The following is a 15,568-nucleotide window of genomic DNA, read 5'->3' as shown; positions in this document are numbered from 1 at the left end:
TTGTGTAACAAGAGATCATCCACAACTGACGACTGGGTATTCATTACTGTGCAAAGGAGCAGAGATCCACCTCGGGAGACTCACGCCTGGCTTGAATAACCAAAGAAAATGTGAGGCATTCCTGGAAATTGGGAAGTGTTCCCACGGTGCAATGACGTGGGACCCACGTTTGAAACCAGCACCTGTGTCCCCGAGTGTGAGTCAGAGGTCTTCTTGGACACTCATTGACCTGGGAGTTGTATAAATAAGAGAGAAAAGGGCAGAAAGAGGTGCGAGGTATATATTTCAGATTGTTACATCCATTCTCAAAAGGCATTAGAACATTTTGACTATTTGTGTCCATAAGTTACAATATTTAAATTAGGCTTAACTATTAACACTTTTGGCCAAAGCACATTACACATTTGCACAAAAATAGACTATAGTCTTCAGAGGGAACAGAAATGTTCTAATTGGCATCCCAGATAAATATGTTATTTGATAAAGTATGAAAGTGCTTTCATGAGAGGCACTGTCCTTTAATCTTACTTTTTCAGATAAAATCAGAACAGAATAGAGTCTAGAAATAGATCCGCATATAAACGGCCAATTGCCTTTCTACAAAGGTGCCAGGGCAGCTCACTGAGGAAAGAATCACCTTTTCAACTGTGTTGTCCCAACAATTGAACAATTGGGCTTCCATACAGAAAAGAAAATGAACCATGATTCTTACATCACATACAAAAATGAACTCAAAATATATCTAAGACATAAATGTAGAAGCTAAAACTGTAGGGGCTGGCCCCGTGGCTGAGTGGTTAAGTTCACGTGCTCCACTTTGGTGGCCCAAGGTTTCGCTGGTTTGGATCCTGGGCATGGACACGGCACCGCTTATCAGGCCACGCTGAGGCGGTGTCCCACATGCCACAACTAGAAGGACCCACAACTAAAAATACACAACTATGTACTGGGGGGATTTGGGGAGAAAAAGCAATTAAAAAAAAAAAAAGAAGAAGATTGGCAAGAGTTAGCTCAGGTGCCAATCTTTAACAAAAAACAAAAAAACTATAAAACTTCTAGAAGGAAACAGGAGAAAATCTAAGTGACCTTGGATTAGGCAAAGATTTCTTCAAAAGGACACAAGAGAGCACAAACTATAAAGTAAATATTTGATAAATTAGACTTTATCAAAATTTTTAAAATTTTTTTCTTCAAATAACAGTGTTAAGAAAATGAAAAGGCAAGCCACAAAAAAATAGTTGCAAAAAATATATCTGACAAAAGACTTATATCCAGAATATGTAAAGAACTCTTGCAACTCAATAATAAGGATACAAACAACTCAGTTTTTAAAAATGGTCAAACGACCTAAACACACATTTCATCAAAGAGGATATACAGATGGCAAATAAGCACATGAAAACACCATGGGTCACGAGGGAAATACAAATTAAAACCACAAAGTGATACCCCTATATGGTCACTAGAATGGTTAAAATCATAAGACTGACAATACCAAGTGCTGACCAGGATATAGAGCAACTGGAACTCACAGACATTGCTGGTGGAATGCAAAATGGTGCAGCCACTTCAGAAAATAGTTTGGCAGTTCCTTAAAAAGTTAAACATAAACTTACCATATGCCCCAGTAATTCCACTTATAGGTATTTACCACAAAAATAGAAAACATATGTCCACGTTAATACCTGTAAATGAATGTTTATAGCAGCTTTATTCGGTGTCTCCAAACACTGGAAACAACCCAGACATCCAGGAACTGGTGAATGGTCAAACAAATTGTCATGTCTCCACACCGAACAGGCAACTGAAACACAACAGTGTGGAGGACTCGTAAAAGCACTCCATTAAGTTTCAAAAGCCAGACATAAAGGACCACATGCTGTAAGATTCTACGCACATACAATTCATAAAAAAAAAAAGCCAAACCACAGTGCTGGAAAGCAGCTCGGGGGTTGCCGGGAGCTGGGGGTGGAAGGAGGAGATTACCCAGAGAGAGATGAGGGAACTGTTGGGACGATGGAAATGGTTTATGTCATGATCGTGGTGGCTGCAGGACTGTACACATTTGTCAAAACTCATTAAATGGTACACTTCAAATTGGTGGATTTTATTGTACATAAATTAAACCTTGACAAAGCCGACACCCAAAGCATCCAGATCTATCACCAAGGACAAGAGTGTCTATGCCGTCACCGGGAGACCATCAGTGGGGAAGTAAGAGTTCAGTTTCATTTTGCCAGAGGATTCTTCTAAATCTAGGTGAGTGAAAGCAAAACAGGGTGCAGAATTTTCAGAGTTTTCCTGGCGCCTCCCCCACCCCCAGCCCCTTGCCCGACCGTGCGGCTCTCCCAGCACGCGGCCTGAGACTCTCGGTTTCTCTTCTTATTAGGAGGGTTTGACCACAGGCTCAGAAGGGGTTTTGGTTCTCAGCTGCCATGTCAGCACGTACTTTCCAAACTGCGGCCCCAGTGGACATCTCGAACTTGTAGCCTCAGCCGTCTGTGTATGCTCATACCGACCCTCATCCTTCCGCTTCAGGTGACACCTGGCTAAAATTTACATCAAGGGTAGTCTTGAAGAGAGAAGGGTCTTCCCTGGACCCATCACAGGATGACACGGGTGGAAGGGAGAAGGAAATGCCAGTGCCTGGTGCATAGCTCAGATGTCAGCTCCTAGGAAAGAACCACCTGCCCTCAGAAATAGTTGGTGCACCCCAAGACTGGGCCCAGCACCTTCCCCTCACTGTTTGTCCCCTGTGAACTGCATTGCCCCCTGTCACCCAGCCCAGCAGGAGAGGGCTATTGCCATGACTCGACTACTCCAGCCTCACTAAGATGTCAGGGCTTCTTCGCTCTTCCCCACAAATGCCCACACCCATTGAGTCCTGGTCCACGTGCTTCCTGGAATGCCCAGACCGCGCTCTCCCTCACTGATCGCTCCTGCTCCAGCTTCTCTTCCTCACCACTTAGGGCCAGATCCTCACATTCCTCCTAGACAGGCAGAAGTCAGGCAAGGCAGAGGGGCCACCCAGTTCCTCTGTGCTCCACTCCCACCAGCTCCATGCAAAGCTGGAAAGCAGCCCGCGTGGGGTCGAGCCCTCAAAGGACAGTTTCTGGCCAGCAAGATGCCACCCTCAGTAGTGAGAGCTGAGTTAGCAAGAATGCAAACAGCAAGGCCCGGCTGGCGCGAGCAGCTACCAGCACCCAGGGAGCCCTTGTCAATAGCGCCGCCCACCGCGCCCAGGTACCTGGAACCTCCTAAAGCTGCACAAGCCACTATGTCACCACCAGAGGAAAGGTTAGACAGCGGTTATCGAAAGGGAGGCGGTCTGGGACGTACAGTCTTTGGTACCAAGGCCCTCTCCTGCTTGGATGAGAGGAAATCTAAAAGGATGCTTCGTAGGGAGAAGATCAAAATTGGAGCCCCGAGCCCGAACATAAACTTTTCCATTCTCACAACTGGCCCAGAGGCCACATCACGATACTAGTGCAGCCTGAGGAAACAAAATGGAGCTTTTTCCACTGGAGAAGTTCCCAGGCAAATGAGTACTTTTCCTGTAGAACCTGGCTGGAGACCAGCTTGGTCGGCTGGGCTCCCTGTCCCCCCACCCTCAGCCAGTCCTTTGAATTACGTGAGGGCTTCTGCTGACATTTGCAGCCGGGCCATTCCCTATGGTGGGCTGTCCTGGGCACTGTGGGGTGCTCAGCCGCATCCTACCCACGAGAGGCCAGTAGCACCTCCTCCCCCTGTTGTGACGACTAGATCGATCTGTCTCCAGACATCACCCTCCGCTGGTGGGTACAGCCACTCCCAGTTAAGAACCACCGAGTTACGTTTCTTCCTCTTTCTTCAGCCTCTAGATCTCTTCCCCTCCGCTCCCCTCTCTCTCCACTCCACAACCTGCAAATCTGCCCCCAAAACAAAGTCACCCCTTTGTCCCAGTTCTGGAGCCCAGAACCTCCATCAGGGATCCAGGGGACGGTGGCAGAGACAAGAGCTCTCCCACGTGAGAGCATCCCCAGCACAGAGTCTAAAATGACTAAGTGCTATTGTCCCTGGGTGAGTGCCACCCAGCAAGGAGCAGCCTAGGCCTGCCTGCTGGGCATCACCCAAGTTTCCTCAGCACCAGCCGGGGATCTTCTGGCTCAAGGACGCCCATGCTTTGTCTGCCAATGCCCAGGCCCTCAGGAGAGCAGCAGAACTTCTGAGGAAGGGCCTTTCCTGACCCAGCTTTAAATATCAGAGGAACGGGTTTCAGAAGAAACTGAGGTGAAAGGAAACTGAATTACTGGGTGCCACTTCCCATCAGCGGGACCCGCCACAGCAGGCAGCTGGGGGAGTCCCTCGGGCTGCCTGAGTCACAGATGCGGTCCATAAAGGGCATCAAGAACATACCTGTCAGGAGCAGCCCACAGCACAGACAGAAACTTGGTCTTCAAAGCTCTTGGGCCTGGTTTTTTCCCACTGCCTGTCTTCAGGGGTAAAGACAAACCAGACTTGGTCATAATCCTTAGGTCTGCGGGGGAAATAACTTCTGAGCTTGTTAAATGTCATCGATTGCTGTGTTCCTGCCTCCACTGACCTGTCACAGCCAGCACATACGTTTCTCCAGGACCCGGACGTCCGTGAACTCCATCTGTTGGGCAGCGGTAGCCACTTGCGCCATAAGCACGAAAGAGATGGTGACAAAACTCTGCCTTCAAGGTGAGGAGTGTGTGTGCAGAGTCTCTGCTCAGACAGTAGTTCCCGGTCGGGGGATCAGGTCTGGGACAGACAGTGTCGGTGGGCACTGTCCAGGACAGGGGCCGTCGATGTCCACGCCCACCCCCCACCTGCCCCTCCCCTCCTTCCACGTGTTGCATGAGATCAGATTAAAGTGAAGGGCAGCCTTGAAGGAAAGTACACTGTGGTTTCTCACCTGGGTTCTGGTGAGAATGTTCTGGAGGTCTGGCTGTACTCGAGCTCCACTCCCACTTCTGCACCGGCCACTCCCACTCTGCAGCAGGAGGTCCCACCCACTCTGCAGAAATGGAAGGGGAGCTGTCCCCACAGTGTCACTGCTCGGCAAACACGGAGCCTGGCTCAGTGCCGCCCGCCCTCTGCTTTCTCAACACCACGCCCAGCCTCAGGGGCAGCAGGGAGGGCAGCAGCCTGCTGGCCGACCACACTCTGCAGCCTTCCCTTGACACTCCGCAACCCTTCTTGCTACCCGGTGACTGTCCCCATCTCTCTGTCCTTTTCCTCTCTCCTGGACAGCTATCTCACTCTCCTCAAGCCTCCAGCCTCCCTCGATCTTGTTCCTGTTTCACCGAGAAAAGAGAAGCAGCCGGAAGAGAAGGTGCCCAGCCTCTGAGACCAGAGCTGAGGTCCCCTTGCAAACAGGATCTTCACGCAGGGGTGACTTCCCTTGCCCCAAGCCCACCAGGCCCAGCGCTGCCCACAGCATGACATCACACAAGGCGGCCACGACGCTTGCCTAAGCATGCTACCCCGAGGCTGGCCGGGAAGCCGCGGGGCTAGAACGTGGTGTGGGCATCTCTTCCCCTCTGATTGACAGGCCCATGGCCTGCAAATGGACGGGAATGCGTCAGAGGGAAATTTTCAACTCGAGCATAATTCTACCGGCATTTCTCTAGATCCTGGGAATATAGCCGTGAACAAGGAGACGAGCTTCTCAAACAGTGGGGGAGACAGACTTGAAACCTGTACACGCAGGATTACAAACTGTGCTGATCCCGTGAAGGAAAGAACCAAGGAGTAGCGTAGGAAGAGAGAGAGAAGGAGGGGGAGAAGGAGAGAGAGACAGAGATGTGACTAAGCTCAGGCTCTTGAGGCGGGAAGGGCAGCCGGGACAATCCAGGCGAGTCCACTGTCATCGCAGGGTCCTTGTAAGAGGGAGGCGGGAGGGTCAGAGTCAGAGAAGGAGATGTGAGGGCAGGAGCAGAGTCAGAGAGGGATTGGACGCTGCTGGGCTGCTGGCTTTCAAGATGGAAGAAGGGGCCACAAGCCAAGGAATGCGGATGTCCCCCAGAAGCTGGAAAAGGCAAGGAAACGGACGCTCCTTCCAGAAATGAACCAGCCCTGCCGACACCTTGACGTTAGCCCAGTGAGAGCTGGGTCAGACCTCCAGAATGTAAGAGAACGAATTTGTGTTGTTTGAGGCCACCACGTTTGTGGTCATTTGTTGCAGCAGCCACAGGACACTAGTACAGGACCTTAAATGCCTTCTGCTCCAATCCATTCCTTGAATGACAAGCAACTATAAAAGGGAAATGAGGTAATATGACAAGGCGGCAAGACGACATACACTAGGCACCAAATCAAATGTGCAAACAGGAAGCACACCGACAGTTGAGAAGGCTTCTAACTCCTGGCGGGAGTCCAGCAAGACACTCCTCAGGCCGCTGGAACAGGACAATCTGGAAAAAGGCTGTCCCAGCCCCTAACGACAGGAGTGGTTCATCCAAGACCCCACCTTGTGTCAATGACCCAACAGCCTCCCGAGACAAGATAAAGACTGGAGAGAGCCAAGCACCCAAGGATAACTGTCCTAGGGTTACAGAAGTCACCCTCCGTGCCTCTGGGAATATTTCATAACAGGTTCCATGGGGCGCCCCCCACGAGGAGCTCAGCACACAGTGAACAGTTAGGACAGAACTTGACTCAGCCACAAAAGACTCTGAGTTCCTACGAGCTCCGAGCCGGGCCCTAGACAGACCCAGGACACAAAGAAGAAGAAGGCAGTGCGTGCTCTCACGCTGCTCACCGTCCAGATTAAACAGGATACAATGCTACCATGTAGCATACGGAATACGTGGCTTCCAGAGTTTTAGACGCACAGATGGGAAATAGTTTATGGTTTGCCCACTGCATTTTCAGAGCCACGTGTCTCAATGTGCCACTGCCCGTGTGGCTGGGTTATGGAGTGTCCCCTCCTCCCCCACGTCTTCTCTGTCCCTACAGGAGTCAGGACACCTGACGTCAGGCTCAAGGGAGGGCGCCGGTGTCTCTCCACTTAGAAACATTAGCAAAGTTCATTTCTTTCTTAGGCAAATGGAAACATAAACGGGGTCTAATCTTTTCTTCCCTGACCCTACTGGATCACCTGAGCCCCTCAGGGAGAGCTGCCTTAGCATCCCCCCATCCTGGGACACTATGGAGGAAGGGTATGGGCAGTGGCTGCACACCGGGGTCATCAGGGACTCGACGCTGCTCAGCACAGTCATGAGAGGAGGGGTGGACACACGACCTCTCTCCCTGATGCTCGTCAGAGCCAGCAGCCTGTTGGTCAATTAAGGAGACTCCTGGAAAATCTGTGGGATTCTAGAAAGTCCCGTGGGATGTCAGAACAGCATGCTGTCATAGAAAAGAACAAAATCAGGAGTCCTGGGCCCAAGCTCTGCCTCCAGCAGGAGTGGGCCACGTCATGCGGGTAGATTGTTACAATAACGACCACCCACGCCCGTGAACCACGCTGCCCATATTCTCCCCCCTTGGTCATGTGGCTTTGCTGCTCCTCCCATCAAGAAGCAGAGTCAGTTGGCTCCTCCTTGCCTCTGGACAGAATGGAGCAGGAGTGACTTGCAACTTCCAAGGTGAGGCAGCTCCTACTTTGGCCCTCTTGGAGCCCTCTCACCAGGGTTGCGGACCCAGGATGAAAGGCCGCCCAGCTGGGTGGACCGCTGCACTAAAGAGCCAGGGGAGATCGACTGAAGAGCCGGCCGGTCCACCCTCGGAATCGTGAGGAACGATCAGCCTTCGCTGTTTTAAGCCGCTGAGTCGGGGCAGCAACGCTGTCTGATACATCCCTCTAGTCCATTTATTCCTCTTGGGTGCATCTGTTTCCTCGTCTAAAGCACGAGTGTGGACTAGACAGTCTGGGGCCCTAACGCTCTGAAGCCACATTAATAAATAAAGCAGTGGTGAGGGGGCCGGGCCCCCGAGAGCGACACTGCAGAGGGAGTAGGCCTCCTGTGGCCAGAGTCTGTCCCAGGCCAAAGACGCTGACCAGGAGGGCAGCGAGTCCCCTCCAGCTGTGCTCTCAGAAGCATGGGGTGCGGTTCCCGAGACAAGTGAGCTCCAGACCTGCGCTCATGTCCTGCCTCTATCACACTGGCACAGGCCCTTCCCCAAAAGTCCCTGTGGCTGCCATGAGCCTGTGTCCTCCTTTGCAACCGCAGATAGAAATAAGCAGCTTAAAGACCTGTTGCAAAGATTCAATGAGATGTGTGAAGCAATCGGTGCCAGCAGGCACTGAACATGGTGCTTATAATCTGCATACTTCAACACAGAGGCGCATGGAGATGACCACCTCCAACAGGAAAGGGAAAGAAAGATGATAGGGAGCCGAGGACGAGAAGTCAGCTGATTTCAACCGTGCCTACGCCTTACACGATTAGGCTTTACGTCTAGAAGGGCTTGATGCAAACTCTGTGCAGTTCACAGAGGCAGGACGGAAGAGGACGTAGGAGGGTGGCCCTCCCTCGCTTTAGATGAACGAGTGCAAACGTCGTAGCGAGTTGCCATGCAGAGGCCAGTGTAGGCTGCACGTTCCTCGGGCCACAAAGCGATGGCCCTGGGCTCCACGACTAAGCGAGAGGGGCCTTTTAAGAACAGCAGTCCAGGGTCACTGGCACCTCCCAGTGGCTGGGTCATTCTATTTTTTTCCTGGTCCTTCTCTAAACTCTCAACTTCCCCGTTGTAGAATCTCGCTGAGTTGACCTCTGACTTCAGGCTTATTTCCAGAAGTGTTCAGACTCTCCGTTCTGAAAGTCTCTTTCTTTAAAGTAAATATTTCATTCCTCCTTCGATTCTGACCTTTTCTTGTCTATACGAGGGGATCACACAGAAGCTATCAATGCTCCCTGATGGCGTTTGACTCCCAAATTACAGCTGCCATTGAGGGCACGAAGTCTTGGTCCCTCCACCTAAATGTATGCATGTTGTGAAATCTAGAGTGTAGGGGGATGTTCAGAAAATAACTTCGTGAACAGGACTTCCTTCCTGTGGCCAATTTTATGTAGACATGTCACAATTGCAGGGAAAAAAAAAGAGAGAGGTTAAAAAAATACACTGGACTTGCTGAAAAAGTTATTTCTTGTAAAAGCTTCTCCCCACCACTTAGGAGGACATGAACAAGCAGGTTCCCCCTGGTTTCCTAAATTTGTGAAGGTAAACAAAACCTTGCTTCAGCAGAGGTTCTGTGCCTAAGCCAGTGACCCTAAGCCCAGCCGAGGGACGAAAATAACACTGAGGGTCGATCATACCAAACCCTGGGGTCCACCACGGGCTCCACTTGGGGCCTGTCCATCAGGTTCTGTTTGAACACTTGTCACAACCTCAAAAAAAGTAAGGAAAAGGGGCCCCTACTGGAGCAAGCCGAGATTCGGGTAGACCTCGCATTTGTATTCAATTCCTTCCTTCCCGAATATAGCCCCTAAACTCCTCAGTGCACATCACCAGTGGCAAACCTCTCTTTGTCTTCATCTGAAATGTCCTTGTTTCACAATCACTCTTGAGTGACACTTTAGCTGGGTTTAGATTTTAGCTTGACAGTTATTTTTGCTCACCTTTTTGAAGATATTATTCGATTGTGTCTGCTTTAATAAGAATGTTGGGAGAATTGGGCACCCCTATGGGAAAAAAATGAGATTGGGCCCCTACTCACACCATATGTAAAACTCAATTGCATGTGCATTATAGGCCTGCATGTGAAGGCAACACTGTAAAGTCTTTAGAATTAATGTAGGAATCTCGCTGCATAAAGTTGGAGTAGGGAAAGTTTTCTTAAGACAAAAATAAGTCATTAACCATAAAGGGAAAAATTGATAAATTCAACTCTACTAAAATTTAAAACTTCTATTTATCAAAAGATGTCATTAAAAAGGTGAAACGGCAATCCACAGAGTGAGAGAAGATATTTATAACACATGTACCAAACAACTGGTTCTTATCCAAAATATGTAAAGATCTCCTACAAATCAATAAGAAAATGACAGAGGTGGTGCAGCGGTGCAGCGGCTAAGTGCATACATTCCGCTTCTAGGCGGCCCAGGGTTTGCTGGTTCGGATCCCGGGTGTGGACAAGGCACTGCTTGGCGAAAGCCATGCTGTGATAGGCGTCCTACGTATAAAGTGGAGGAAGATGGGCACAGATGTTAGCTCAGGGCCAGGCTTCCTCAGCAAAAAGAGGATTGGCAGTAGTTAGCTCGGGTATAATCTTCCTCAAAAAAAAAAAAGAGATAATATAACTGAAAAATTTGAGGACATTTTTCACAAGAAATCCAGAAGGCCAATAAACATGTGAAAACATGCTCAACCTCATTAGCAATCGAGAACTACAAGTTAAAACCACAATGAGCTACAATTATGTATACCCTATGACACACAATTCCACATCTAGTATACACCCGACAGAAACACAAACACCAGAATCCGTGTAAAATATGTATATATAGCAGTATTGCTGGTAATTTCCAAAGTCTGGGGGGAAAAAACAAACGTCCATCAACATTGGAATGGATAAATAAATTGCGGCTATTCATTCAAAGGAACAATATACAGTAATGAAGATGAACAGCCTATGGCTACACACAACGTAGATAAATCTTTAATAAAGTGTTGAGTGAAAGGAGCCAGTCCACCCACCCCAAAAATAAAAATGCATATCATACGGTTCCACCAATATCAATTGGGAAACAAACAAACTAAACCATAACGTTTAGGGACACACACATAGGTGATGGAAGCAGAAGGCAAAGTGGGGATCTGATGACCATCGGCCAGGACAGTGGCTGCTCTGGGGAGGGAAGACCATGAGGGGGAAGGAGGGCTGCTCTGGGGAGGGAGGGCTGCGATGGGGAGGGAGGGCTGTGATGGAGGGAGGGCTGTGATGGGGAGGGAGGGCTGTGATGGAGGGAGGGCTGTGATGGAGGGAGGGCTGTGATGGGGAGGGAGGGCTGTGATGGAGGGAGGGCTGTGATGGAGGGAGGGAGGGCTGTGATGGAGGGAGGGCTGTGATGGAGGGAGGGCTGTGATGGAGGGAGGGAGGGCTGTGATGGAGGGAGGGCTGTGATGGGGAGGGAGGGCTGTGATGGAGAGGGCTGTGATGGAGGGAGGGCTGCGATGGGGAGGGAGGGCTGTGATGGAGAGGGCTGTGATGGGGAGGGAGGGCTGTGATGGAGGAGGGCTGTGATGGAGGGAGGGCTGTGATGGGGGAGGGCTGTGATGGGGAGGGAGGGCTGTGATGGAGAGGGCTGTGATGGGGAGGGAGGGCTGTGATGGGGAGGGAGGGCTGTGATGGAGAGGGCTGTGATGGGGAGGGAGGGCTGTGTTGAGGAGGGAGGGCTGTGATGGAGGGAGGGCTGTGATGGAGGGAGGGCTGTGATGGGGAGGGAGGGCTGTGATGGGGAGGGAGGGCTGTGATGGAGGGAGGGCTCTGATGGAGGGAGGGAGGGCTGTGTTGGAGGGAGGGCTGTGACGGGGAGGGAGGGCTGTGATGGAGGGAGGGCTGTGATGGGGAGGGAGGGCTGTGATGGAGGGAGGGCTGTGATGGAGAGGGCTGTGATGGGGAGGGAGGGCTGTGATGGAGAGGGAGGGCTGCAATGGAGTGAGGGCTGTGATGGAGGGAGGGCTGTGATGGGGAGGGAGGGCTGTGATGGAGAGGGCTGTGATGGGGAGGGAGGGCTGTGATGGAGGGAGGGCTGTGATGGGGAGGGAGGGCTGTGACGGGGAGGGAGGGCTGTGATGGAGAGGGCTGTGATGGGGAGGGAGGGCTGTGATGGAGAGGGAGGGCTGTGATGGAGAGGGCTGTGATGGGGAGGGAGGGCTGTGATGGAGAGGGAGGGCTGTGATGGAGTGAGGGCTGTGATGGGGAGGGAGGGCTGTGATGGGGAGGGCTGTGTTGAGGAGGGAGGGCTGTGAGGGGGAGGGAGGGCTGTTTGGAGGGGCATGCTTCCCAGAAACGAGTCAGCTGGCACTGTGTATTTTATGCATTTTTCTGTAAACTTTGACACAATAAAAAGGGGAAGTTAAGGGTGCCTGCTAAAAGAATAGGAACACCATCTGTATCTTCCAAACCAGCAGATTTAAAGAAATCAGGAGAAGTGGGCAGAGAGGCTATAAAAACTTGATGAATGAAACGTAAAGTGAAAGGTCAAGGAAAAGAAGAAAACAGAAAGGGCAGTAAACAGAAGGCACACCATAAATGCAGGGAGAGGAGGTAATTCAGCGAGTTAGGGGCATCCACTCACTGGAGGGCTAACCCCTTGAAGCCCAGGATGCATCACAGAGGGGAAAGGAGGCTCCCACCCGGAGGCCGTGCTACAGTCTCTCTCTGATTAAAATAAACATGCAAGGGCCAGCTAGTGGCGAAGCGGTTAAGTTCGTGCACTCTGCCTCGATGGCCTGGGTTCGCAGGTTCGGATCCCTGGTGCAGATCTAGCACCGCTCGTCAAGCCGTGCTATTTCGGCGTCCCACCTAAAGTAGAGGGAGATGGGCGTAGATGTTAGCTCAGCGGCAATCTTCCTCAAACAAAAAGAGGAAGATTGGCAAAAGATGTTAGCTCTGGGCCAGTGTTCTTCACAAAAAAAATAAAACAAAATAAACATGCATTGAGATGGCCGTTTGTAAGCATGGGAAAGTTCTGAGAGCTGATTCAGCAAAATGACCAACAGCGATCATCTCTGGGTGGTGGAACTGTGGGTAGCTGTTTATTTATATTTCTAACTCTTCTACAATTGTGTTACTTCAATTGTCTTTTCAAGATTTTACTTTTTAGAGCAGCTTTAGGTTCACAGCAAAATGGAGAGGGAAGGTACAGAGAGCTCCCATATGCCCCACACGGGCAGAGCCCAGCCCCCAACATCCCCAGCCGCCTGGTGCATTTCTTACCCTGGATGAGCCCAGGCGGACACATCATCATCACCCGGCGTCACCTGGGGTTTACATTCGGGTTCACTCTTGCTGGTGCACACTCTGTGGGTTTGGACAAATATATAAGGACATGGATCCACCAAGATAGGGCTATGGGGGATCAGAACTGGCCACCCCAAAATGTGTCTCTTTGGCATGAGGATTATTTTGGGCTGGTTACTGTTAAAAACTGCTGACATGGGAGAAGCTCTGAAAAGTAGAAGTTACCCTTTGTTAAGAGACATTTACATTGTAAAGGAAATCTCCATCTGTAAAGGTGTCTCCCTCTCTGCACCAGGAAGAGGGGGGATGACCTTATCTCTAGAAACTCTTATCAATGCTGAAGGCAAGGACTTAAATCTGCATAATAACCTTACCCTTGTTTGCTGTGCTTTTCTGGTAATCTCCCATAACTGACTCCCCCACCCCCAACATCCTCCTTTGTCTTTAGCCGAGGAGGGTATTTAAGGTGGTGGCTTCCGCCATTTTGGCGAGTTGCTCAGCTTGCCTGAGCCTCTCCCATGTATACATATTACAAAGCTTTGTTTGATTTTCTCCTGTTATTCTGCCTCATATGAATTTAATTCGGTGTCCAGTCAGAAGGACCCAGAGGGTAGAGGATCTGTCTTCCTCCCCTACTAGATCATATGGGGAAGTTTCACTGCCTAAAAATCCTCCAGCTCTGCCCATTCATTCCTCCCCAAACCCAGCCCCTGGCAGCCACCAACATTGTTACCATCTCCATAGTTTTGATTTTCCAGAATGCCGTAAAGGTGGCATCCCACAGCATGCAGCCTTTCAGACCAGCTTCTTTCACTTAGGAAGTGCATTTAAGTTCCCTCCACGTCTTTTCAGGGCCTGGCAGCTCGTTTCTTTTGAGTGCTCAGTCACATCCTGTTGTCTGGATGTACACAGGTCACTTAGCCATCCACCCACTGAAAGGCAGTGCGGTGCTTCCAGGCTTCAGCAAGATTGTTTTTAAGCGATGGAATTAAAAGGGTCGGTCAGCTGAGGCCGTGGTGTGGAGATCCCTGTGTGCTAGGCTGGGTTTGGATGTCATTCAATGGGGAGCTAGTGAAGATTCCTGCCCAGGGAGGTGGTGGGACAAAAGCAGGCTGTGGGAGGAGGATCCGTCTGCTGGTAGCTGCAGAATTCGGGTGTGGTGGGGTCAGAAGCAAGAACTCGGCCGGAAGGGCTGAAATAGTCCCGAAGGATGGGTGGAGCGGGACAGCATTGAGGATGCTGCAAGAAGGGAAAGAAAAGTGAGGCTTTGAATTCTTTTAGGACGTTTTGGAGGAAAAGTGATGGAACCTGGTGCATTCAGGTGGACGAGTAGGACGCGGGGAAGGAAGGGGTCGGGAAGTTGGTCGTGGAAAGCGCGAGGGGAGGCTTTCTTTAAGTTGGTTCGTGTTAGGTGACCTCAAGGCATCAGGGACTGTGTAAGACGACGCCTGGCACAGCTGGGTGCAGTCAGAACATCTCCTAGGACGCCAGGGGGGCCCAGGAACACGAGCGCTGGACAGAGCGTGCCATGCCCTCAGGCTCAGGTCACCTTCTGACATCCACCCTCACTGAAATCCTTTGAGGTGGGAATTATTATTGTCCCTGTTCTGCAGACAAGGACGGCGACACTCGGAGAGGTCGAGTGGCTTGTCCAAGACCATAACCAGTGGAGGATGTAACTAGAGCTTGAACTCACGTCTCCTGTGGACAAATCCCACTTTGCTTTCCAATAAACCACTCCCATAGAGACGGTCCCAGGTGTGGGGCTGAGATGCAGAGAGGCGGCAAATGATCCCACAGGAGATGAGAGGAAGTTGGTAGCAGGTGTGGACTGCACCTTCTGGGAACTTGGCAACCAAAGGCGCGAGAGCACAGTGATAAGTGGGCAAAGGACGGAGCAGGTGTTCCCAGAGAAGAGAGCTACTCACGTGGGAGTACAAGGACACGCATCATGTCACCTGGCACCATGAGGAGGCACTTCACACACTCTGCTCTCTTCTTCCTCAGCAGATCCTGGTGCTAAGGATTGCTGTCCTTCCTCCCTCTTGTAACTCAAGAGTCAGAGGTCCCGAGTGGCACACAAGCCCTGAGATATAGTAAGGCAAGAGGTTAAGGGCACAGGCTTTGGGGTCAGGAGGACCTACCTTTTAACCTGGCTCTGTAATGTCCCAGCTTCAGTGTCCCCATCTGTGAAGTGGGAACAGCACTGGCAACCACAGGCCCCTGTGACGCGCTCCGTCACCTCAGCTATTATTATGACTACTACTATTACGAAGTCATAAGAACTCACACTGGCCTGAAAATGAAGGCTTACAACTATCAAGCACTTCACGTGTGTTAGATACTTTGTTCAAGCTTTTAGGGGCCGGCCCCATGGTCTAGCAGTTAAGTTTGCACACTCCGCTTCAGCTGGCAAGGGTTCGCTGGTTCGGATCTTGGGTGCGGACCTAGCACTGCTCATCAAGCCGTGCTGTGGTGGTATTTCACATAGAAGAACTAGAAGGATCTACAACTAGGATAGACAACTATGTACTGGGGCTTTGAGGAGGAAAAAAAAAAGAGGAAGATTGGCAACAGATGGTCACTCGGGGCCAATCTTCCTCACCAAAAAAAAAAACTTTTAGAGGTCTGAGCCCCTATTTTTTGCTCCAA

The 15,568-nt window shown here is 50.7% G+C and overlaps 1 long non-coding RNA gene across 2 annotated transcripts; it reads right to left on the bottom strand.

Annotated features, from left to right (window-relative positions):
• Positions 1–266: 266 nt before the first annotated feature.
• On the bottom strand, positions 267–5,279 carry LOC103548794 (uncharacterized). Of its 2 annotated transcripts, XR_011538047.1 has the most exons (5): positions 4,919–5,279; positions 4,583–4,764; positions 4,396–4,472; positions 2,450–2,672; positions 267–2,255 (listed from the first exon to the last, which is right to left on the bottom strand). It is a non-coding gene; the product is annotated as an uncharacterized lncRNA (long non-coding RNA). The 2 variants fall into 2 exon arrangements; XR_011538046.1 differs by lacking the exon at positions 4,919–5,279 and having other exon boundaries at positions 4,583–4,889.
• Positions 5,280–15,568: the final 10,289 nt, after the last annotated feature.

The sequence above is a fragment of the Equus przewalskii genome, chromosome 3, assembly GCF_037783145.1.
Source record: "Equus przewalskii isolate Varuska chromosome 3, EquPr2, whole genome shotgun sequence".
Lineage (NCBI taxonomy): Eukaryota > Metazoa > Chordata > Mammalia > Perissodactyla > Equidae > Equus > Equus przewalskii.
Note: the sequence above shows the minus strand (reverse complement) of the source record. Positions and strands in the feature narration are given on the sequence as shown.